This window comes from Oryza glaberrima, chromosome 4 (assembly GCF_000147395.1).
Source record: "Oryza glaberrima chromosome 4, OglaRS2, whole genome shotgun sequence".
Lineage (NCBI taxonomy): Eukaryota > Viridiplantae > Streptophyta > Magnoliopsida > Poales > Poaceae > Oryza > Oryza glaberrima.
The window spans coordinates 5,938,635-5,965,595 of record NC_068329.1 but is presented as its reverse complement, the minus strand read 5'-3'; the positions used below and the strand labels follow the sequence as shown (position 1 = coordinate 5,965,595).

The 26,961-nt window shown below is 45.0% G+C and overlaps 1 pseudogene; it reads left to right on the top strand.

Moving 5' to 3' along the window:
• The first annotated feature begins 13,754 nt into the window (after nt 1–13,754).
• LOC127769653 (uncharacterized) lies at nt 13,755–25,107 on the top strand (annotated as a pseudogene).
• The last annotated feature ends 1,854 nt before the right edge of the window (nt 25,108–26,961 follow it).

Here is a 26,961-nt window from a genome sequence, read left to right as displayed (position 1 = left end):
TTCCGGTTTGTAGGAATACAGTGGTATATACACGTGGAATCGCATTTTCTTTTTAAAGATTTGGACGCCTAAATTTTTAGGGTTAATTACATCGATATACCGGTATATTTTTTTAGTTTTAAAATATACCAGTGTAATTCATCTATTTGTAACGATACCATTTTAATTTTATAGCTATTTGAGATATGTGATATGTCACTACTCATGCCTATCTATTTTCTTATGATGAACCCTGAGTTCCTCTCGACACTCAAGGCTGTTCTTGGCCCGATCTTTCGGTGAGTTGATGATAACTACGATTTGGAAGAAACAATGACGACCCAACTACAACCGTACAAGACGTTGTGTTGCGCCTTAGCGATCGATACACCTCTCCGTGGGTTGTTGATCTTGCCGGTGCAAATCAACCTTATTCCTGCAAGCAAATCGAAGAAACAAGCAAGAACAAGATAAAAGCAATCTGAATTGCAAATAGGAGTTAAATATGAATGATAAGCTGGGATTCCGAAGAACAAGCAGACGGACGGTCTAGCCGACACGCGCGCTGCAAGCAAGTAGCAATGGCTAAACTTTAATCTATCAAAACCCGAGAAACCCTGAAGGGGTACCTAGCTATATAAATAAGGGTGGGAGGACGACCTAGGGGTGCCTAGGGTCGTGCTCCACCTGGCTGGGGCGCACCCCACATGGGCCCCACCTGGGCCGGGATCCCAAATGAAGTTACAAGCCCATAGGCGTGTGATTCCGGCCACACGAGATGGAATTCGGAGATGAGGCTGGATCCGTTGGAAAGAGGGCTCCGAAAGCTTTCCATCAAGTACTCACGGGCCGAAAACGAAGGTCGTATGCAGATTTGGCGGCCGTTTGAAGTCAGCAGTGTAACAGGTGGCCAAATCGGATTCCGGCACTTGGAGGACTCGAACTTGATATCTTGTTGTTCATCCATGATGTGAGCAACGGATGTATCCGTAGTAGCCATGATCACATCATCATCCCCTTCTTCACGGAAAACCGTCCTCGGTTTTTCCATATGGTATTCTTCACATAGTCCATTCAAAATAACCTGTTTCATCCAATCAAAACTAGAGAAACTCGAAGTAGTATGATTAGCAATAACATGTTTCTCTAAATCCGAACAAATGAAAACTCTATGTACCAAATATATTCCTCTATCATTATATTTGCCAAAGATATAAAAAATAGCATTAGTTGGACATGGCAAATCAGACTTAGCAAATAATTTCTCCTTCAAATTATCGAGCTCACAAAAATCATCAAACTGAACATAGCCCAAAGTATTTAAAGAAGATAGCAATTTACGTTCCTCAACTTCATTAGCAATGTGAACAGCATGCTTAAAATCAGCACATAAAGAAACACTAGAAATAGTATGTTCATTCACTAGTTGTGGCATGGATATAAGTGAAGCATTATCACACAACTCTTCTTTATCACAAGGAACAGCGAGTAAATCAACTTGTGACAGGAATTCTAGCATTTGATTCCACTAACGGTTGCTCTACTTTAGTATGAAAAGTGGACAAATTTACTTCGTTAACAACGCACTCACCATGATTAATTTCAGTACCATTTACTTTACCTTTGATGTCATCTTCAGATGATGGAGGTGCCTCGACTTTGAGTGTGAACAATGGGATTGGCGGCTCTTTCATGTCTCTCTCCTCTATTTTACTTTCAGCATTGCAAGCAAGTTGTAACAAATGAGAAAGAGATGTATATCTTTGACAATCAAGCATGTCCTGAATTTCTTTGTTTAGCCCACGTAAAAACCTCAATTCTTTAGCTTCTTCGCATTCATCTAAACCACAACGTAATAAACAAGCTTGCATATCATGATAGTATGAAGTAACAGTTCTGTATCTTGTTTTAAACATTGCAGTTTGTTAAACAAAATGTCAGCATAATACATGGGAACATAAACATCTCTGAAATATCGTTTCAGGTCTTTCCAAGATTGTGGTATTTTGTTATGCCTACAAAGATGTTTCCAATCATTAGAAGCATGTTTAATTAAAACACTAGAGGCACACATAACCTTTTGTTTCTCAGACAAGACATGCTTTATAAATTCTCTATCAACCGCTAGCTCCCAATTAATGTAAGCATGAGGATCATAATTTCCCTCGAAATAAGGTAGTGCAGATTTGATATTACATAGAACATTGTCACTTACCTTATAATGGTCGTGTTGATCACTCCTCATGTCTCGACGAAGATGTCGATCTTGAGCACAGTTCTCCCCAATTATCTTGCGTATCGCTGCCATTGTTAGTAGAAAACAAGAAACATACACAAAAATATGCGCGTTCCTATTAACTACTAGGTAGTGGTAGATCAAAAATCACACACACTCAAGCTTTTAACCAAGCTCTTACAAGATCTTACCAATGCAAGCGGAATGGTGACATACACCGACTCAACCAAGCACCCCAATGGAGTTTGGATGTATCGATGCCTTGGCAAACACTTGCTGTACGGCTGCAATTAGATCTGTGGAGCTCTGGGTAGGCTTAAATATGTAGCAAAGGGATAGCAAATGCTCAAATCAGATAATGCAAAGTTGAATAATTGTTCAAAGTCAAGTATCGTGCTGATCCTAGGCTAGAACGTACTAGAGACGCGAGTCTAGACACAAACAATACCACAAGATAGCACTAGAAACAACTCAAGCATGCTCTGATATATAAAAGAAATCTCAATGGTACAACTGATTTTCTCTTTTCTTTCTTTCTTTTCTTTTTCTTCTTTATTTTTCTTTCTTTTCTTTTTTTTCCTTTCTCTTTTTTTTTGGTGCGGCTTTTCTTCTCTTTTTTTTTATGCATCTTTCTGCCTTTTTTTTTCTTTCTTTTTTTTTTGATTATTTTTTTTACCAAAAACAGACTCAAGGACCTCAATGTAAGACCACAGGGACTCAAATGTAAATATGAAAATTACAGGGACTCAACTGTAAAGTCCACACCAAAATTAAAAATTATAAAAAATGGAATGCTGAATTTATGCCGGTTCCGTTTTTCCAAACAGATCTCGAAACCGACACCAAACGAAATTTCACCAAGGTGTTTGACACAACTCGGAACTGAGATAACGTGATTTGGAGAGGGAGGAGGGAGTCGGACTGTCACGGTGGTGGTGCATACGGTAGGTGGGAGGGTTTGGCCTGGCCCTCCACAAGTGGAAACCAAATCCAATCAAAAAAAAAACTTTCCTTTTCTTTTCTTTCCTTTTTTTTTTCTTTCCTTCCACCCCACCGAATCCAAACAGATCTGCTATATTCCTCTATTCTTCCTCGCACACATGCACGGCACAGCCACCGAACAGAAGCTATGCAACTCAAGAACTCAAAAACTAACCGACAAAAACTTCTAAAAACTACGAAAATAGAATCGTGGCAGCGAGCCGATTCCGTTTTCGTAGGTCCCGACGACAACAGAGACACGGAGGCGACGACGACTGTTGTATAAAACGTGACCAGAACTCGAAACTCTAAATGGACTAAACGCTAAGACCAGCAACACGACTCGACGATGCAACACAGATTCAACAAAGCAAAAACTGAAAAGAACAATGCAATGGCACAATATGGCTAGGTAAATGATACATTTTTTTTTGTCTGGCTATTTTCTGGTTATAGGTAGAAGAAAACTCACCGAGAAACGAAAGCTCTGATACCACCTGATGAACCCTGAGTTCCTCTCGACACTCAAGGCTGTTCTTGGCCCGATCTTTCGGTGAGTTGATGATAACTACGATTTGGAAGAAACGTTGACGACCCGACTACAACCGTACAAGACGTTGCGTTGCGCCTTAGCGATCGATACACCTCTCCGTGGGTTGTTGATCTTGCCGGTGCAAATCAACCTTATTCCTGCAAGCAAATCGAAGAAACAAGCAAGAACAAGATAAAAGCAATCTGAATTGCAAATAGGAGTTAAATATGAATGATAAGTTGGGGTTCTGAAGAACAAGCAGACGGACGGTCTAGCCGACACGCGCGCTGCAAGCAAGTAGCAATGGCTAAACTTTAATCTATCAAAACCCGAGAAATCCTGAAGGGGTACCTAGCTATATAAATAAGGGTGGGAGGACGACCTAGGGGTGCCTAGGGTCGTGCTCCACCTGGCTGGGGCGCACCCCACATGGGCCCCACCTGGGCCAGGATCCCAAATGAAGTTACAAGCCCATAGGCCCATTATAGGTGACGCAGCACCTTGTGCGTGTGATTCCGGCCACCCGAGATGGAATTCGGAGATGAGGCTGGATCCGTTGGAAAGAGGGCTCCGAAAGCTTTCCATCAAGTACTCACGGGCCAAAAACGGAGGTCGTATGCAGATTCGGCGGCCGTTTGAAGTCAGCAGTGTAGCAGGTGGCCGAATCGGATTCCGACACTTGGAGGACTCGAACTTGATATCTTGTTGTTCATCCATGATGTGAGCAACGGATGTATCTGTAGTAGCCATGGTCACATCATCTTATTCTTATTTCTTACTACATTCGTTTTCTAATAGATAGCGCCGTTGACTTTAGAACACATGTTTAACCATTTGTCTTATTCAAATATTTTATGCAAATGTATAAGATATAAATGATGCTTCCAATACTTTGAGTGATAAAACAACTCACAATAAAATAATTATAATTACGTAAATTTTTTTAATAACACGAATAGTCAAATGTGTTAAAAAAAGTTAATGGCATCATCTATTAAAAATGGAGGTAGTATTTATTACTCGATAGTTCACCAACTCAAGTCCGCGAGAACTAATTGGCGCACGGGTTGCTGGCGCACGCCAGCTAGCGGGGCGCGGTTCCTCCCCCGCGACGGTTTTTTTTCCTTTTTTTCACGATTTTTATCATTTTTTCTGATTATTTTTTTTAACATTTAGCACATGTGTTTTCAAATATTTTGTGTTAAAAGTTTTTAAATCATAACTCAAAAATTTTCAAATCTTAACTTAAAAATTTTCAAATCTCGAATTGAAAGTTTCAAATCTTGAGTTGAAAGTTTTTAAATCAAAGTAAAAAAGTTTTCAAATCTCGAGTTGAAAGTTTTCAAATCTGGGTTGAAAGTTTTCAAATCTGGATTGAAAGTTTTCAAAGTTGAGTTGAAGAGTTGAAAGTTTTCAAATATCGATTTGAAAGTTTTAAAATCTAGGTTGAAATTTTTGAAAACTGGGTTGAAAGTTTTCAAAGTTGGATTGGAAGTTTTTCAAATTTGAGATGAAAAGTTAAAAGTTTTCAAAATTTGACTTAAGAAATTCAAATTTCGAGTTTAAAGTTTTTAAATCTAGGTTTAAAATTTTGAAAATTTGATTTCAGACATAGATTTTCCTTTCAATTTGTTAGTTAAAAAATCTCACGAAAAAAAAAGAAAATCTTATCTACTACCGTCATTATCTCAAATTGTTATTATCTAACACTAATAGATTAGTCTAACTACTCATCCTGATAAAATGCGCGCCGACGGCGCATACGCGCCTACTAGCGACCCCCACTCGAGTCCTACTACTACATACTTCATTCATCAAATCCAACGCCCAATATTATTCACACCAAGTACGATGCTCTAGATCATTCCCTCCTCCCCTTATCCGCGCACACAACTTATCCATGATTCCGTCCCCGCCAAATCGCGGTTTGCGCCTAAGATCACATTGACTATGGCTACTCCATCACACATCTCCATCTCTCAAAGATGGAAACACATCTTCATTGTTGGAAACACCATCGATCCCCTAATTTCTCTCCCGCATCCGCCGCGCAAATGTGAGCCGTAGAGAGGGCTAGCTATGAATATGTAGACACAATGCTACGCTATGTGTTGCCACCAACACGTCGTTGACATTGGCTAAGGCGATGTACCACGATAACCCAACGTTCAATGTCAATAACTATGGCGCCAACGATGACACCAAGGTAGGCACCTTCGCTAGCTAGGGATCGATCGGCGGTCTTGACCACCGACCGGCATTGCAGGCATTGATGTCAGCGTGCAACGCAGAGTGCGCGGAGGCCAGTGTGGTGACACTGCTGCTCCTGTCAGGCACCTAACTGCATCTGGCCAGTGCAATTCCATGGCCCCTACAGCAAAGCCTCGACCATCACCTTCCTCATGTATGAAAGTACAAGGCAATTAGATCCTCCCATGATTGACCACTAGGTGTGTGACATGCACACGTAGTTGCATGCATAGGTAGTGTGACATAGAAGAATAATCTCAATAAAGATAAACTAGATTGAGGAGAAAGACAAAAGAGAGCTATGGCTTCATATATACTTATATATTTATGATGCTTCGATTATACTCAAACAAACACATACATGTACAAGTTATGACTTAGTTCTATGCATCCAGGCACTACCGAGAGACCGCTCCCTATTGGTCTGCCAACGTGGTTACGACATTTTACGAACTCTTATGTCAAACCCGAATGTGGATGATTACAAAGGACATACAATGTTTGTCACCACCTGCCACCTACCTCTACAACCCGTGGGGCACACCCACATCCAATGGCATTTAATCAACCTAAGCACCATGCTTACATTGCTAAATAATACTAGCAGTTTCCCTAAGACTCCCACTCTTTGAATAGACAAGTAAGAACTAGTGCAATCCGTTAAGATTATCGGACCGATATCGTGGCATATATCGACTAGCCTATACATGTAAAGCATACCAAAAAAGTATAAACTACTCATAGAAAATATAATTGGCAAAGCAGTATATGAACTATAAACACCGATAAATAAAGAAGATAATTTCATTACTACGCTCAAAGTCTTACAATGAGAGAAAAGTACTAAAAACATACCCAGATCTCTGAGAAGACTAGGAAACTGAAGAACTACACTTAGCCTAAACTCCACTAATCTATAGAGTAATACAAATGAGAACTAGAGAGTGTGACCTTCTCCTCCTTTTATAGCCTCCAATGATAGTTGATTAAGGCAGTTATCCAAGTCGGTTCACCCAAGACCGTCATTAGGGAGGGCTAAGGAAGCACCACATGGAAGGTGGGGATGAGGGCAGCTGAACCCTGGTTCGGCTGAACCAGAGCCACCGCCTCTCTCCATCAAACTTCTCCTAGAGGCTGATATGTGGGCCCCTAGGTTGAGGTGAGCAGGGGCGAGACAAAGGTGGAGGTGTCAGCGCAGGGGCGTGCTTTGGATGCAGGCTGCGGCAGCAACAGTTGTGAGCGAGCAACTGCGGCTCTATGCTAGAGTCACACGACTGAGTGGGGTGGATGCAGGTGGGTCGACCCACCTACCATGGGCCGTGGTGGGTCGACCTACGCTGACCCACGAAATTTGATGGGTGAACCCATGTAATTTTGGTCCCATATTTCTTGGGCTAGGTCGACCCAGCCCACGTGCATCCCTAGGTCAAAGCATGATTTTGTCGTACACATGGTGGACCCTGCGTGTGCTAAATGCAAGCCACAGAAAGGAAAATGTCCAAATTAACTCCCTGAAATATAGCTTGGATCTATTTGACATTCCTCAACCGCAAAAACGGATATAATGACTCCCCTAACTATCAATACTGGCTCATTTTGCCTCCTCGGGTGCTTTGGGCAGCAGTTTTGTTCTTCGTGGCACGTGTTAACATAGTCTTTATCATACGTGGCGTCCCCGTGCACTATAATCAGGAAACAAAATAAAAAAGAACAATGAGACTCAGATGTAAGTCTCCCTTCCCATCTTCTTCCCCAATCTCTCCCCTTCCTCTCCTTTTTCTCTTCCCTCTTCCACAACAGAGAGGCGGGGACCCGGGAGGGAGGCTGCAATGACGGCGAACCAAAGCTGGGAAGGGCACCAACGCCTCCTCCTCTCTTCTCTCCCTCCCTCCCTCCTCTCTTTCTCCTGTCACCGAAGCTCTGGGTCCAGCTCCCCCATGTTCGTACACTACTACAAAACATCAAATAGGTGTCGGCACTATAGGTGCCGGAAGTGCTAAAACCAACACCTATAGGCCTTTTCCCACTTCTGCGGGTTGAAATTGCAAAAAAGGCACCTTTAAGCAATTATAGGTGCCGGTTCTAAATATAGGTGCCAGTTTTTTTAAAAAAACTGACACCCACAGAAATCGAGCCGAGCCAGCGGGCCCAACCACGAGAGGAGATAAGGTTCGATGTCTTCTTCCGTCTCTCTCGTGTTTGTCTCGCTCTCTTCTCTCTGTCTCCCTCCCTTCTCTCCCGCGGCCGGCGGCTGGCCGGCGGAGGCGGCAGCGGCAGCCGCGCCCTCCCCTCCGCCAGATCTGACAGGAGGGGAGGTGGCGGGCATCTGGCCGGCAGAGGCGGCAGGGCGGCGACTCGGTGGAGTGGCGGCCGAGCGGACCTCAGCGACTGCCGGGCGACGGCCCTCAGTGGACCTCAACGGCAGCCAGCGGCATGGGAAGGCCATCGGCGCTCAGGGTGGCCAGATCCGACGGTGGTGGTGGAGGAGGTTGGGCACAGTGAGCAACGTGTGGGCTTCCGCCTTCTCCCCCAGCTCCCCTCGCTTCGCCATGGCGTCCAGGTATCCCATGTTGTTGGATGCCTCTGCGTTGTTGTTGGATGAAATGTGTTGAGGATGTGTTGATGGATTTGGGGGATTTGGTGCGTTGTTGATCTTTGATTTTGATTTTGTTGTTGTTTGTTTAATGTTGTTGTTGGATGCCTCTGTGTTGTTGTTGGATGAAATGTATTGATGGATGTGTTGATGGATTTGGGGGATTTGGGTGATTGGGAGCTGCTCGATGCATCGAACCAGTTTTTTTGGCTCGTGGAAACATCTTAGGTGCCGGCTGGGAACCTCACAACCGAAACCTATATTTGTTATAGGTGTTGGTTTACAACCGGCACCGAGGATGGAACTCATCAGTGCCGCCTTCGTGGTGCCGGTTGGGAAAACTGGCACATAAGGGGGTTTCCCAACCGGCAGCATTTTGGGGTTCTGTAGTAGTGGTAGGCTCGACGAGAGGCTCGTGGTGGTGGATGAGGTCCATGTGACCCTCGCCCACGCTCGAGGTGGGTGTTTGGAGGCCGCGGCGAGGAGCTACCTCCCTCTTCTCTCTCCTATGGTCAAGGTGGAGGAGCCATTAGAGGCGGGTAGGGAGCGAAAGGAGGCAGTGAGGACATTCCTCCTCTCTCTCCCGTGGTTGGGTGATGGGACCATCAGAGGCAGGGAGGACACGGAAGGCCGCGGCAAGGAGCGACCTCACTCCTTTCTCTCCTATGGTTGGCACGGCGAGGCCATCAGAGGCGGGGAGGGAGCGGAAGGCGACAGTGAGGAGCGGAAGGCACAGAAGGACGGAGGCGGTGGCCGCCGCTCTTCCAAAATGCCGTTCTACTGCTCATGCTACGTTTCTACCGCCGTTTTGCTTCTCTGACTCATTGCGGCTTCGTCTTCTCCAAAGGCGGCGGCTACACGAGATTGGGAGGGCGATGGCGTCGACATGAGGTTGGGAGGGCGACAATGACAAAGTGGGGACCACGCTAGCTGACTCCTCTTTTGCTCGTGCTAGCTGACTCCTTGTTCCGGCCCTAGCATCCTCGATCACAGCTGTAGCGTGGGGGAGAGGGGAAAGAGGCGGTGGCAAAGCAGCAGGAGGAGTGGAAGCTCAATGCCCAGGGAGGTCGCCGACGGACACCGTCATGCACCTGAATGGGCGGCTGAGCGTACTCGCCAGTAGCCGGCGGCACGGGCGGAGAGGCGAGTGTTGTTTATTTTTATTTTCTCTTGTCATTTATAGGTGGACCCCACATTCTTTTTAATTTCTTGATCTTTGCACTGCCACGTGAGCAAAAATCACCATTAATACTGTCGACGTTTGATGTCACGATTCTGGTATTTGCATAGTATGGAGATCATTGGTACTAGGATATATGCGAGACTAAGGTAAAAGATGGAGACAGGGATTTTTATACAGGTTCGGGCCCCTAAATTGTCAGGTAATAACCCTACTCCTGTTGGCCGAAGCCGGTCATTGCTCTTATTCACCATAATCACACCAGTACAATATTTGGGGTAGCCTATCTAACTGTTGTCGACTTGGCGGTCTGAAGTGCTAACTCGTAGTCGACAACAGGGTAGCCTTCCTCCTCGAATCCGCATCTGGCGAGATCAAAGACAGGGCTATGTCTCTCCTGACAGTATTCGTAGACATCGTAGGGGACTAGCCATGCTTATCTCTGAAGTCGATATCCGGCGTCTTGTCTTAGCGTATGTTGGCTTGTATGTTGATCTTGTGTCTTGATCTATTGTTCCGTGTCCCCTCTCCTCCTAGGGGGCCTTGTATTTATACCCATAGGTGTCCCCTTGTCCAAGTAGAGGGAAACCAATATAGATACAATCCGAGTAGTCCTTGTTGTTTCCATGTAGAACTCTATTCATCATTCATTATGCGGAACTCCTCCTATATCCGAAGGTTGTTTCCGTATAAGACATGGTATGTGGTGGTTCCTGCCAAGATTTAGTCAACTACTATTCGGTATGTGGTATCCATAACCCTGACAAATACTACCGAGGAAGCTGTTTTGCATGGTTTTAATAGTTGGAGGAGCCCTTCACCTGATTTTTCTATTGAGGGATACGAATCATATTCGACAAGCACTACTACAAAACTTCAAATAGATGCCAGCACTATAGGTGCCGGAAGTGGTAAAACCGGCACCTATAGTGCCTTTCACACCCACGCGCCCGTCAGCCTGCCAAAATGTCGAGAACCGGCATCTTTATATCCTAATAGGTGCTGGTTTTTAAAAATACCGGCACCTTTTACCCCTGTCAGAGAAAAATGCCGGTTTTAATTTAAATCCAGCATCTTTTAGGCGTGGAGCCCACCAAAGAATCGGCATCTTTGCGGTAAACGGAATAGATGCCGTTTTTTTTAAAACAACCGACACCTATATTATATTATAGATCACGGTTTTTTAAAAGGAAAAAGTTCACTTTGACTCCCTTAAATGTACACCGAATCTAATTCGTACCCCTCAACCAGAAAACCGGTTAGGACGACTCCCCCAATTACTAAAACCGGTACAAATTAAATCCCTCGGCGGTTTTAGAGGGCGGTTTTGCTGACGTGGCATGCTAACTTGGTCTATTATGTTGACGTGTCAGCCCAGTCACCAAAATACAGATGATGCCTACATGTAAGTGATAGGAGAAAAATATAAAAAGCGTAGGGCCCACTTGTCAGCCCTCTTCTCCCTCTCTATCTTTTCCCCAAAAAGAAACAGCAGAGCAAGCCGTAGAGGAAGCCGAGCGTGTAGTTGCTGTGCGGGCACTGCACGTTGTCGCAGGTGTAGACGCGACCACGAGGGTGTGGTTGTTGCTGCTCAGCATCAGCTCCGGCTCGCTCCTCTCCTGGTACTGTGCCGCCGCGTTGCCAAACCCGAACGGCCCCGCCAGCAGGCTCGCGCCCTGCGGCAGCGACAGGTCCGGCAAGCTCTTCGCCGACCACTTGCTCCTGAACTGCCCCACCGCACCGCTTGCTCCCAAACCGCCCCGCCGCTGCCGCACCTACCGGCTAGAGCGTGTCCCCGCCGCGGATGAGCTGGTGGATTCCGAGGTCCACCAATAGCGACTCCATGTCGGCGTCGAGCAGGATGTTGCTCGGCCGAACATTGCCGTGCACAAACTTCTTGTCGTGGAGGAAGGCCAACCCTCTCGCCACGCCGCGCGCGATGCATCGTCGTTGCCTATCCTGCGCACCGCCAGCACAACACTGTCAGCCAGCACCGCCTTGCACACGATGCTGCTGCTCGCTGCCGCCACTGTCCTTGCCCTTCTTGCCGCCAGCTGCCGCCTCATCCGTCTTGGCGGCGACAACGCCCTCCTTGGCTTCTCCACCCACCGCTGCCCACCGCTTCGCGCACTCCCTTGCCATTCTCCGCTCCGTGCATTCCTGGCCTCGACAAGCTCTTTGCGCTACTCACCGACAGGAAGAGAAAGAGAGAGATAAGGGAGAGAGAGGGAGGGAGGAAGAAAGGTTGGAAAAGAAAATGACATGTGGACCCCACATGTCAGTGGATCCTATTATAATTTTTGTGTGTGAATGACAAATGGGTCCCACATGTATATTTTTAAATCTAATCTTACATCAGCGCCACGTCAACGTCACGTGGGACGAAGACCAAGTCAACACCGCCACTTCAGCGCCATGTCAGAAAAACCGCCCTCCAAAACCACCGAGGGAGTCAATTTGTACCTGTTTTAGTAATTGGGGGAGTCATCCCAACCGGTTTTCTGGTTGAGGGGTACGAATTAGATTCGGTGTATATTTAAGGGAGTCAAAGTGGACATTTTCCTTTTTTAAAAATCAACATCCTGTAAAACCGAGCTGAGTCGCACGGGGGAGCGTGTACGTTCTTATCCATCCATCCCCCCACCGAGCGCTCTCTCTCTCTGCCACACGCGTTCGTTCGATAGAAATTTTCTTCCTTCTCTTTCTCTCCTCTTCTCCTCACTCTCACTCTCCTTAGCCCTCTCGTGCGCCCAGCGTTGGCGGCGGCCCAGCGGTGGAGGCGGCCGCGGCGCCTCCCCTCCACCAAATCCTCTCGGGAGGGGAGGCATCGGCCCGCGCGAGGGCCGCGGTGGGGGCGGCGACGCCCTTGGCTAGATCCGGCCGGTGCGGCGGCCCGGCAAGAGAGGAGGCGAGGGCGGCAGAGGCAGGCAGTGGGGGCAGCAGCGTCTCCCCTCCGCTAGATTCGGTCGGGGAGGGGAGGCGCTGGCCTGGCAGGAGGGGAGGCGGGGGCGGCAGAGGTGGGCGGTGGCGGGAGGGAAGACGACGGCGACAGAGGAGGCGACCTCGGATGGAGGAGGAGGCGGTAGAAGAATCGGGTTCATGTTCTTGTACATGCAAAAGAATCTTATTCCTGTTCATGTGAATGTTGAGATTGGTCAGGTTGTTTCTCATGTGTCCTTGTTCATGCAAAAGAATTCTTGTTCATGTGAATCTTGAGATTGGTCAGGGTGAAAGGGAGCTGCTTGGCTCAGATCGAGCTGATGCATCGAGCCGGCTTTTTTGATTCGTGAAACCTTAAAAGTGCCAATATTAAAACATCAAAAAACCGACATTTTTTATTCATATAGATGCCGGTTCTAAAACCGTCACCAATGGCTGAACCGCCTTCGTGGTGCCAACTGAAAAAACTGGCACGGGCACCGATAGTGGAGAGTTAAATTGGACTTTTTCCCTACAGAAAATGATAATACATAGCCCCACATATGGAAAAACTAACCCCCATCTTAGCTAGGACGTCCGAATCCTGATGCAAACCTACGGTGGACATAGCACACTAGTAAGGGGTTTCCAACTGGCACCGATAGTGGAGAGTTAAATTGGACTTTTTCCCTATAGAAAATGATAATACATATCCCCACATATGGAAAAACTAACCCCCATCTTAGCTAGGACGTCCGAATCCTGATGCAAACCTACAGTGGACATAGCACACTGGTAAGGGGTTTCCAACTGGCACCGATAGTGGAGAGTTAAATTGGACTTTTTCCCTACAGAAAATGATAATACATAGCCCCACATATGGAAAAACTAACCCCCATCTTAGCTAGGACGTCTGAATCCTGATGCAAACCTACGTGGACATAGCACACTCGTCACTCCATGCGCATCAATCCCCAACCCTAACTATTCACGAGAGAAGATAAAAAAAAAACTATTCACGAGAGAGAGAGAGAGAGAGATCGATCCTCAACCCTACCTTGTGAACTAGCGGCGGCGGGTGGAGATGCTCCGCCGGAGCAAGAAGCAGAAACTGGCCAAAGAAGATGAAGATGCTCGTAGCAGTGATACAGAGCCTCCATCGGTGTACCTGGTGGTCGGCCATGGAGTCACTCGCCCTTCCTACTCCGTGTTCAAGGTGAACCCACACCTTCCTGCTAACGCTGACGATGGTGGCGACACCCCGTTACCCCTCCCGCCCTACCTCGCTCACCTGACCGGCAAGCACTGCATGTCTTTCGTTCCCGTGCGGTCGAGGAGGCACGCGCCGTGGATCGTTGGCGTCGGCGGCAGCTCAGCCCGGAATTGCGGCCCTGATGAGACCATCGTCTTCGACACCGAGATGCGCAAGGAGATCTTGGGACCCAACCTTTTGTCGACCAAGCTCTGCCCGATCTTGCTACCGTTCGGCGACAAGATCTACAACCTGGCGCGCAGGCCAGTCGTGACGGGGGACGTCAATTTCGTCCCCTAGTTCGAGGTGCTCAATCTCTCCGTGGCTCGGGTGGACGACGACGCCTCGGACCGTCTGGTGGGCTGCGAGTGGAGATCACTGCCTCGCCCGCCATTCTTCCCCTAGGACCTCACCCCAACTGACTACATCTTCCCACCGGTGGTCACTATCAAGTCCCATGTAGCAGTTGCCTCCTACATTCTGCTGTCCATAACCGGGCAGTCGGGCACCCACATGTTCGACGTCGAGACGGAGGAATGGCGCAAACTCGACGACAATGACTTGCCGTTTCATGGACGTGCCGTCCCTCTTCAGGGAACAGGAACGCTCTATCTTGGCTTATCAAACACTAGCAATGAAATCACTGCTCACAGGATCAAAGTCGTCTCTGCAGCCTCCGCCGTTGCAAGCCCAAGCATCACACCTGCAGGGTGCCTGTCCTTGTCAATTGTTGAGATCCGAATGGTGACCAACTTTGAGGAGGATGAGGAGATTGTTAGCACTGGCAGATTTATTTCCCTCTCACCTCCCTGACAGACCTGGCTTCTATTCATTTACATGGTCCAACGATGACCCCCTCCAATTCTCATCTTTACTTGAGCACACGAAGGAGCTTCTCACCATTAGAGCATACACAACAGAGGGACCCCTGTGTTAGTAGCATAATTTGGCTTTTGGTTAGGTCATTTTAGACAGGCCAAATTATATAGAATAGTTGGTGTAATTGTTTTAGTGGTTTGCTTAAGAATTGGTTAGCTTGACAAGGGCAGGAATTTGTGATGCACCGAGAGGTACGAGTTGCTAGGGAGCTGCAGAAACTAGAGAAGAAGGTTGGGACTTGGGAGGCTGCAATTCTCAGATTTTGTCAGTTCAAGCAGCTAGCATGTAGCGATGGAGCTTTTGCTGATTCAAAGGATGTGAGGCTTCAGTGGTTGATTTTATGTGGCTGGGGTTGGATGCATGGCTATGTTTGATGATATGCCTGTTGAAGTCTAGCCACACAGGATCACATTGTTGCTAGAGCAAGGGGAGACAAATTCTGAAACTTGGGCTGGAGCAGCATTGCAGGATGGAGGCGACTTTCGGTTGAGGCGTGTATACGTCTGCATGGAAGCTGTCGTTAAAAAAAGGACAGTTTTGATTAGATAGAATTAATCACGGATTTACATAGAGTTTTCTATATATGCAGTACAGCGTATTCCTTTACTATATACTATGGATTTTGCACTTGGTAGGGCTCTCGAACAATTATCATCCTATATTATTTTCTTCTACTGTTTTCATCGTACTTTTACTCTTGTTTCTTTGGCCAAATCCTAGTTATCTAGGGTGCGGTTGATCTTTACTGGTTTGCGCTGAAAATCAGTCGGGTTCTTCCACGAAAGTGAAGATCTTTGCTAGTTTGCTTGAAAACTAGTCGTTCGTCGTCACGAAAGCACGACGGTTATCATTGTTGTTGCGTGAATCAATTTTACGTGTCAACAAAATTGGCGACTCCACTAGGGACGAGAAGTTTTGGCCTGTTCTTCGGCCGAAATCAAGTGATCTATAGTAATTTTTCTGCTTTTGTTTTGTTTAATCTATCATCGATCCTGTAGCTTTCTTGACTGCCGAATTTGGTGGTGAATTCGGTGGTGAATCAATTTTATAGCTAGTGTTCCAGTAGGTTTGCACGCGCACATAGGTAGAGGCAGGCTTTGTCAGTCTTGTTTCTTTCCTTTTTCTTTTGTGCAGGTGCGGCATGGCTGGAGAAAAAGACAATGACCCTGTTGATCTGAGCGCTGTTGATCCAAAGAACATCATTGTTGTTGAATTAGGTGATCTGACAGAGGAGGATCGGCGTGAATTGGAGCGCGAGCTTGAGGAGGAAAGGATCGAACGGATGAAACAGAAACTCGCCTGTTACCAGAAAACCAGGATCGGCGCCATTAAAAAGGTACGATCTGAGGTAACTAAACCTATGTGCTCTGATGAACTTGCTAGTTTAATAGATGTTTCAGTAGCTAGTAAATTTGGTGCAGATATGACACACATGGCATGTACTATTACTGAGACAGTGCACAATGATTTAACTGGTTTTAAGGAGCAATTTAGCAGAAACGTGCAAAACGCTTTGCCACGTCAGGTGCGATCTGTATTATTGCAAATTAACGACGAGCATAGGGAGAAACAGCCGATGTCTAATGATAATGTTAATTCAGTTTCGCTGCCAAGTTCGACTAGTGCATCGGCTGGTGCTTTGTCTGCTTCTTTATTGCCACCTATTTATCCAACTAGCCGAAATAGCCATGGTGTTTCGGCCAGTGGTTCAATACCCAGTGCTACTAATTCCATTATTCCAGTTGTAAGTTCACAAAAATGTAGCACTAATACTCCGAGTGCTGGATATTTCAATTATAATTTTCCACAGCCATATTATAGAACCTCATATAACACTCCACCTTTACCATCCTCAAGTACTGGGGTTTCTCATGGGTCAGTACCAGATGAGTATGTTAGTGCAGCTCCACAGCACCAGCCGTCAGTAGCGCCCACATTGCCTAGTTTGCCGCAACACTCTTATGTAGCGTCTACAGCTCATAATAATTTTGCACAACCCAATGAGAATTTTAAAGATCAGCTTGCTAATATGCTTAGGGAGTTTGGGTTTGAACCTAAGGGTAGAGCGCGCGCATATCAAAAACCATATCCTGAGCATTTTGACTTGACACCATACCCTAGAGGTTTTAGAATGCCTGATTTTGTTAAATTCACAGGGGAGGATAGCAGGTCTACTTTTGAGCATGTAGGACAATTTTTGGCACAATGCAGTGAAGTAGGGCAGTATGATGTTTATAAAGTGAAGTTGTTTCCTCTGTCTTTATCTGGTAATGCATTCACATGGTTTACATCGTTAGCTCCTAATTCTATTTTTACATGGGCTCAATTAGAACAGAGGTTTCATGAGTATTTTTATAGTGGTGAAACTGAACTCAGGCTTTCAGATTTGGCTCTGGTTAAACAAAAACACAATGAGTCTGTATCAGAGTATATCAGGAGATTTAGAGGTGTGAAAAATAGATGTTTTAGTTTGACTATAGGTGAGAAGGATTTGGCTGATCTTGCTTTTTCTGGCTTGCTTGTTCAACTTAGAGATAGATTGGAGGGTCAAGAATTTTCAGATGTTAATCAAGTTTTGCAAAAGGCTTTAGTACAGGAGAGTCGTGCTAAGGATGCTAGACAGTATAACCGGTTTAAAGACAGTAAGAACAGAGATAATGGAAAGCCTGTAGTTAATTTGGTAGAAAATAGTGATGATGATGATTCGGCTACCGATGATGACATGGATGTATGCGTGGCCGAATGGGTAAAATCATCTAAGCCTAAGCCTTTTGTTTGTCCTGCTTTAAAACCTACACCGGCTAAGAAAACAGAAATTAGATATACTTTTGATGTTAGTAAGTGTGATAAAATTTTTGATATGCTGTTGCAAGGCAAACAGATTAGGTTGAGAGAAGGACATGTAATTCCGTCACCTAAGGAGTTAGGAAGAAAGGCTTATTGTAAGTGGCACAATGTTTATTCTCATGCTACTAATGACTGTAACGTGTTTCGTCGACAGGTACAATCGGCGATCGATGATGGCTGATTGGTTTTCAAGGAAGGAGGAAAAATGAAACTTGACAATGATCCGTTCCCAGTTAACATGATTGATTTTGATGACAAGAAGGTGCTTATTCGGTCTCATCAGACCGAATCCACTAAGGGAAAGAATGTTATTGTTGATGATAGTACTCCTCAAAGGATGATAAAACCTAGAAACCCAGAAGTGGGAGTGTGGAGAGTCAATGAGGGTAGGAAACATTCTCCCGAGCGAAAGCCAGCGTATCAGCGGATGATGGAGAGGTATGCTGCTCAAAGGACCACTAGTGTGTTTTCCTGGTTGCGGGGTGTTAAGCGGCCAAGGTCTCCTGGTCAGCGTCCAGTTCACCCTCCTATGCATGAAGTTGGTGGTCACAATGTTTGGCGTGGAGGTCCGTATATTCCACCGCCGGAATCTCTGATAGAACCTATGCATGGGGGTTATCCGCCGTGCCTGCAATATCCACCATGGCACTTTGACCCATGGATCCCATACCAGCCGGTGATGCCGTGGCAACTGGAGTGGTGTGCACCAGGTCCAGTGTTCAGAGGTGAAACATGGGAACGCAGGGCTTCGTTTAATCGTGAAGAAAGGCCAACCGAAGCTATTGTGGTATGTAATGGCACCAAGGCAAGTTTGAGAGATTCTCGCATATGTGCAGAGAAGGAAAAGAAAGTGAGTGCAGTTAAAAGAAAGAAAGCGTGGATGCCAGTTGAAGCTAATAATGATAATACATGTGCAGTTGGACCTAAGGTCAGTTCGAGCGGTGTTGTTTTAAGACGTTCGATAGCGGAAGTGGATGGGATAGGAGCTGCATACGGTCTGAGAGTTGGTGACATGGTGCTTGAGAAGCCTGAGCCGGCTACCGTGGTGCAGGGTGTGAAGGCGAGTAAAAGTGATGCAAATGGTGTGCAGCAAAGTGTGAAACAAAATCTTGGTATGGAAATTGAAGAGACCAGCAATAGAGCAGCTCAGCCAACATGCCATGGTGGTGGTGGATGGGTTGCTCGAGCAGGCAGGAATCAAAATCAGCAAGCCTGCATGCAGCCTGTCCTTGGTATGGGGCCCACGGATGCATGCAACAATGGGGTCAGATCAGCAGCTCAGCAGCATAGGCCCAGGGGCAACAGTACTAGACCGGCCAGTGGTCAGCAATTTCATGGAGAAGGCAGTGTTCACACGGCAAGAAATGCTCAATTTTTTAGCACCAAGCCTGCATATGGCAGCGGCAGTGGCAGCAGTAGTGCAGGCAAGTTTCAGATGGCAGCCAAGCATCGTCAGGATTTTTCGCGGCAAACACACAGTGCGAGCAAACATGCAGCGGCTCGGCCAAAAAGCAATGGATTTGGGCAGGATGAACCACGGCCAAAGAGGCATATTTCTTCCGGCGGCAGTGGCGGTAATATTATTCCACCCGGGACACAACCAGCGCCACAGTGGTGTGCAGAAGGACTTGGGCCTACGCGCAAGCGGCGAGTGCAAAAATTGCGGTCACGAGAGCTCAAGAAAATGCGAGAAGAGAATGATCTTAATGAGTGGTTTAATCGAACTAGACCAATGATGCCCACAGATAAGTCGTGGAGAGATAAGCGCATCGAGAAGGAAGGGGGTGCTGATGGTAATTGTGAAGACAGATGTGATCCGCCTAGCGATATGGATGTGAACATGGTGTTTGAGTTGCCCGCTGAGTTTCGAGCACCTGAGGAGGAGGTCGCCGAGCTTGTTCTTGGTCTCAAGAAGGCTGTGTTTGAGAAGCCAAAGGAATCAGGTGAACACTTAAAGCCTCTATTTATCAAGGGACATATTGATGGTAAGCCCATTGGTCGTATGTTGGTGGATGGGGGTGCCGGTGTTAATATTTTGCCACTTTCGATCTTCTCTAAATTAGGCCGAAAGGAAAGTGAGTTGATGAAAACTAACATGGGGCTTAGTGGTTTCTCTGGGGAGCTAACTTAGGAAAAGGGTGTGATGTCCATGGAGCTCACTGTTGGGAGTAAAACTGTACCTACTGCTTTCTTTGTGGTTGATGTAAAGAGTAGGTATAATGTTTTATTTGGCCGTGATTGGATTCATGCGAACTGTTGTATCCCTTCTACTTTGCACCAGTGTTTGATACAGTGGGTAGATGAAGAAGTCGAGGTAATTGAGGCCGATAATTCAGCCTATATTGCTTTGACAGATACACCGGTTGATTGGCAACACGGTGACATGCGATGTTTAACAGGAAGGGATTTGTCGGAATATGACTATGTAAGTATCGGTAAAAATGGTTTCATACCGATACAGGCTCAGCCGGCTAGTGTAGCACGGCTTAATAATTTATCGTTGTAAATGATGAATACAAAAAATAGTATTGAATGGTTGCAAAAGCGCACTGCAGAGTATCGTTCTGGAAAGAACGATATGCACGAGACAATTGAGGAGTTTGATGACATGGAGAAGCTTGGCCAGGGGTTCTCATCGGCAGACCCACTAGAGGAGGTCGACATCGGGGATGGGAGCGTTCCCTGACCTACGTTCATCAACGACAACATGGCGGTCGATCAGAAAAGCAAGGTATGTGAGTTACTTAGAGAATTTGTCGATTGTTTTGCTTGGAATTATAATGAGATGCCTGGTTTGAGTAGAGATTTAGTTGAGCATAGATTACCTATTAAACCTGGTTTTAGACTGTATAAGCAAGCTCCTAGGCGTTTCAACTCTAATATGTACGACCGCATCAAAGAAGAAATTGATCGGTTGTTGAAAGCTGGGTTTATTCGGCCTTGTAGGTATGCAGAGTGGATTTCTAATATTGTGCCTGTTGAGAAGAAAAATACTGGTAAAATCAGAGTGTGTATAGATTTTAGGGATTTAAATAAAGCCACTCCGAAGGATGAATATCCTATGCCTATAGCTGATATGTTAATAAATGAGGCTTCGGGACATAGGGTAATTAGTTTTTTAGATGGAAATGCTGGGTATAATCAGATTTTTATGGCCGAAAAGGATACGTCTAAAACTATTTTTCGTTGCCCGGGTTTTGTTGGTTTATTTGAGTGGGTGGTTATGACCTTTGGATTAAAAAATGCCGGTGCTACATATCAACGTGCTATGAATTTAATTTTTCATGATTTATTGGGCATTATTTTGGAAGTGTATATTGATGATGTGGTTGTTAAATCGGACGGGTTTGATAGCCATTTGGCCGATTTACGATTAGCTTTCGAAAGAATGCGTCGATATGGATTAAAAATGAACCCTCTTAAATGTGCTTTTGGCGTGTCGGCTGGTAAGTTTTTGGGCTTTATAATTCATGAGAATGGCATAGAGATTGATCCAAAAAAGACAGAGTCTATTAAAAATTTAGAGGAGTCGACATGCAAGAGAGATGTTCAGAAGTTATTAGGGAAGATAAATTATTTGAGACGATTCATATCAAACCTTGCAGGAAAATTGAATCGTTTGTTCCCTTACTTAGGATAAAGCATGAAACAGAGTTTACTTGGGGGGCAGAACAACGGGAGGCTTTTAATAATATTAAGCGGTATTTGTTGAGCCCTCCAGTACTTCGGGCGGCCAAGTCCGGGGTGCCTTTCAGGTTATATGTTGCTGCACAGGAGTTGGTGATTGGTGCGGTTTTGACGCAAGAAGATGGCGGGAAGGAGTATATTGTGGCTTATTTGAGTCGTCGTCTACTGGACACCGAGAGCAGGTATGTGTTTATTGAAAAATTGTGTTTGTCTTTATATTATGCGTGCACCAAATTCCGCTATTATTTGCTTTCTAATGCTTGTACAGTAACCTGCCAAATTGATGTGATTAAACATATGTTGCAACGACCGATCCTTAGTGGTAGAATTGGGAAGTGGGCTTACGCATTGATAGAATTTGATTTATTATATGAACCATTGCGTGCTATGAAAGGTCAAGTGGTTGCCGATTTTATTACTGATCATATGGTTAAAAATGACCACGATATTAATTGTGTTAATGTGTGTCCATGGAAACTTTATTTTGATGGATCGGTTTGTGGGAATGGACAAGGTATAGGTATTGTGTTAATTTCTCCAAATGATATTTCTTATGAGACATCGGTCCGGTTAGAATATCCTTGTACCAATAATCAGACCGATTATGAGGCTTTATTATTCGGTTTGCAGAGTCTGGTTGATATGGGTGTGAGAGATGTAGATGCTTTTGGTGATTCACTTTTAGTAGTTCAACAAATTAACAGGGAGTTTCAATGTTTTGATGGGTTGCTAAATAGTTATTTGGACCGATGTTTGGATTTGATTAAATTGCTAAACACTTTTACTATTAAGTATATTCCTAGGGAAGAGAATAGTACAGCAAATTATTTGGCACAACAAGCATCTGGTTATCAGGTTAAGAGAGGACTATTTTTGATATTAGATAAACCGGCTATAATTAGCAGTGTTGGTTCGGTTGAAAGATTTATGCGAGCCGGTTTGTCTAGTAGTGATATTGATGTGGTTCATGATGTGTGTGACTCTAGCGATAGTGTTAGTTTTGTGTACAATGGGTTTATGTCGAATGGTTTGCGTGCTCCTTTAGCCGGGGTAAGAGACAGTATAGTAGATGTAGCAGTTGGTCAGGATAGGAAGCAGAGTGCAGTGCCAGAGCATTGTTTTTATGATGAGATGGATCCATGTAATGCTGGTAGTGGGGTTCATGTACTTGCATTGTCGGCTGGTGGATTGAACACAGAAAGGACCGAGCAAAGTTGTGCTAGTTCGGTCCCAGGGATGCCGGCAGGTTTAGAAGATTCGGTACGGGGGTTACCAGGGACAACCGAGTCAATAGGAAAGTTTGAGCCGGGTGATTGGAGGGAGCCTTTGGTTGATTGTTTAAAAAACCCGGGTCAGACGAGAGATAGGAAAGTTCGGCGACAGGTTTTGAAGTACACTTTGTTGGATGACGAATTATATCGCCGAACTGTAGATGGGTTGCTTTTAAAATGTTTAGGTCTAGATCAGTCTAGAGTGGCCATGGGTGAAGTGCATGAGGGAATCTATGGGACACATCAGTCGGCTCATAAGATGCAATGGTTATTAAAGAGAGCGGGTTTTTATTGGCCGACGATGTTAGAGGATTGTTTTCGTTATTATAGGGGGGTGTGAGGCATGTCAAAAGTTTGGGAATATACAATTAGCACCTGCAGCTATGTTGCATCCTATTATCAAGCTGTGGTCATTTAGAGGATGGGGTTTAGATTTTATAGGTGAAATACATCCTGCATCGTCTAGGGGTCATCGCTTCGTCCTGGTGGCTACAGATTATTTTACTAAATGGACAGAAGCGGTGCCTTTAAAAAATATGACTCATAAGGAGGTTATCAGTTTTGTGTTAGAGCATATTATATATAGATTCGGCATACCTCAAACGTTAACCACTGACCAAGGAGCTTCTTTCATGTCACACCAGTTCAGTGAGTTTGCCGAGTCTTTTAGGATTAAATTGCTGAATTCGTCGCCTTATTATGCTCAAGCTAATGGACAGGCCGAATCCAGTAATAAAATTTTGATTAGACTTGTAAAGAAGAAAATAGAGGAGCATCCTAGGAGGTGGTATGAGGTGCTTTCTGAAGCCTTATGGGCTCATCGGATATCCAAGCATGGTGCTACACAAGTGACACCGTATGAGCTAGTTTATGGGCAGGAGGCTGTGTTGCCTGTAGAAGTTAATTTACAAGCTCTTAGAGTAGCCAGGCAAAGTGGTTTGTCGGCTATTGATTATAGAAACTTGATGTTAGACATGCTAGATGATGTTTTGGAGGAAAGATTAAAAGCCTTGAGAGCAATTGAGAAAGAAAAATTGAGAGTAGCTAAGGCTTATAACAAAAGAGTAAGGGAGAAATCGTTTCAAGTAGGCGAATTAGTATGGAAAACGATTTTACCCATTGGTACTAGGAGTAGTAAGTTTGGCAAGTGGTCGCCAAGTTGGGAAGATCCACATAAGATTATAGAAATTTTTCCTGGAAATTCATATTTTGTTCAATCTTTGCAGGGGATAAAGTTGCCGAAAGCTCTGAATGGAAAATATTTGAAAAGTTATTATCCTAGTGTTTGGCAGGAAGCTTGATTGTCTCAGGACGGATACTTATTTGAGTATCGTTTTGAGAGGACGACTGTGGGTGGTCTCAAGACGGATACTTATTTTAGTATCGTTTTGAGAGGATGACCGTGGATGGGCTTAGGACTGATACCATGTGTGGAGTATCGTTTTGAGAGGATGATTGTGGGTTTGGCAAGTTAACTGTTATTGTGTTTTCGATAAAAAAAAGGTTATATTGTTTATGTCGAAAATAGGGGGGCATATGTTAGTAGCATAATTTGGCTTTTGGTTAGGTCATTTTAGACAGGCCAAATTATATAGAATAGTTGGTGTAATTATTTTAGTGGTTTGCTTAAGAATTGGTTAGCTTGACAAGGGCAGGAATTTGTGATGCACCGGGAGGTGTACGAGTTGCTAGGGAGCTGCAGAAACTAGAGAAGAAGGTTGGGACTTGGGAGGCTGCAATTCTCAGATTTTGTCAGTTCAAGCAGCTAGCATGCTGCGATGGAGCTTTTGCCGATTCAATGGATGTGAGGCTTCAGTGGTTGATTTTATGTGGCTGGGGTTGGATGCATGGCTATGTTTGATGATATGCCTGTTGAAGTCTAGCCACACAGGATCACATTGTTGCCAGAGCAAGGGGAGACAAATTCTGAAACTTGGGCTGGAGCAGCGTTGCAGGATGGAGGCGACTTTCGGCTGAGGCGTGTATACGTCTGCATGGAAGCTGTCGTTAAAAAAGGACAGTTTTGATTAGATAGAATTAATCACGGATTTACCTAGAGTTTTCTATATATGCAGTACAGCGTATTCCTTTACTATATACTACAGATTTTGCACTTGGTAGGGCTCTCGAACAATTATCATCCTATATTATTTTTTTCTACTGTTTTCATCGTACTTTTACTCTTGTTTCTTTGGCCAAATCCTAGTTATCTAGGGTGCGGTTGATCTTTACTGGTTTGCGCTGAAAATCAGTCGGGTTCTTCCACGAAAGTGAAGATCTTTGCTAGTTTGCTTGAAAACTAGTCGTTCGTCGTCACGAAAGCACGACGGTTATCATTGTTGTTGCGTGAATCAATTTTACGTGTCAACACCCTGTCACAAGATTACCTCGAGTCCACTCGTACCCTTGTGATCTCTAACCAATGGAAACAGGTTTACAGCATATGCGATACTGTCCGGGGACTTTCTTTCCCATGCCTGGCAGGCGCAATATCCTTATGAGTAAGCCCCTCTTGACACAGTTTTTTTCTGGGACTTCACTACATTGCTTAAATTAATTCATATATCTAGCTAGTTCAGTTAGAACTGATAAGAACAAACTGGAGATTCTAGATTTCATGGTAATTAATTTGTCATACTGCTGGTTTAACATGTGCTGATGTCTTGCTGCAATACATGTATCTATGTTAAGATTCTTGGTTGGGGTAGATAGGTTGTCAAAATCTGTGGGTTCTTACCACCTTGGTCGGGGTATATTGGTGGTCAAAGTTCGTGGGACTCGCCTTCTGTGACATGCGCCACTAGATAGAACCTTAATAGTATACAAGTATTTCTACTTTGTAAGGTAATTAAAATTTCTTATAACTATTTTTCTTTATAATTGCTTGCCCAATGACGGGTTCTAAAGCTGGATTTGTTTGTCTATCTCAGAGCTAAAACAATAAAAATGTTAATAGGGGGACAAAAGCTAGATGAAGTGACACCATGAAGCATCAAGCAACTCACCTTATATTTGGTCCATCACTTTCAGCAATGAATTTATTTTTTCATCAATCCCTGTATTTTGCCCTATGCGCTGGATCGAAAGAGTAAATACCGACGCTTTTTTTCCATAACCTTGGATATACTATTGCTAAAATTGCTTGTTTTTTTTATGATCAACACTGGGAATGGGGAACATCCTTGCCTGGATTTTTCATTAATGAAAGCTAGTTTGTTTTTTTCCTGCTTGTTTTTCCATGTTCACCCCTTAGATGACCAAGTAGAAGTTAGTACACGTTTTAGCTTTGACTAGCAAAAATACTCGTGCGTTGCAACGGAAAGAAAAAACGAGAAAATTGAATTAAAGCATATTAAATTCTAATTTAATGAAATATAAATTTTCTACAATATTAATTACACTCTTTGAAATTATAGCAAAAGTGATCGTGCATTGCAACGGAAAGAAAAAAAGATAAATTTGAATTAAAACATATTAAATTCTAATTAAATGAAATACAAATTTTCTGAAATATTTGGGTATTTTTTAAGTAGGTAGGTATATAATTAAATTAATTTATAACTAAAGTAAGTGTGAGAAATAAAATGTTATGGTTGGATTTAATTTTTATTAAATTTTGTATATTAATTACACTCATTGAAATTTTCTTGAAATTTACATAGCTTAATTGCTAATTTTGATAATACAAACATCATTTCAGCATTTATTTACATAAAAATCTAAATAAAAAAAATCATTTTTTCTCTATGGGCCTTTTTCAGCCCGCAAGCGATTAAAGTCTAATTGATATTCCCATACTCCTCCTCTCACTTGCTGGACCGCTGGCCCACGTGCGGCCCAAGTGGTGCGGCCCAACGCTCGATCGATCTGAGCCGTTCATTTTGATGGACGGCTCAGATCAATTCCAAATTGATGAAAATCCTAACCCTCCCCCTCCCCCTCCCCCTAGCCGAGCCGGCCGCCTCCCCCGCCCCCGACGCCGCCTCTCCCCCTCCCCCTCTCCCCACCGGCACCGTCTCTCCCCCTACCGGCGCCGCTTCCCCTCCCCTCCCCTCCGGCAGCGCTTCTCCCTCTCTCCCTCTCTCTGTCGGCCTTGACGGCCGTCCCTCCCTCCCTGTCGGCGACAGCGCCCTCCCAACGGCGGCATCATCGGCGACAACGACGTCGACGGAGTTCGCGCTCCCTCGCCGACGGCAGTCCCTACAGCAGCGTCGACTACGGCGACGACGGAGTCTGCAGCGTACGCGGGTGGATCCGTCAGCGGTGGCGGCGACCGCGGGCAGATCCGGCAGCGTCAGCTCCCTCCGCCGCCTCTCTTCTCCCTCCAGCGGTGGTGGTGGCGTCGGCGGCCATCG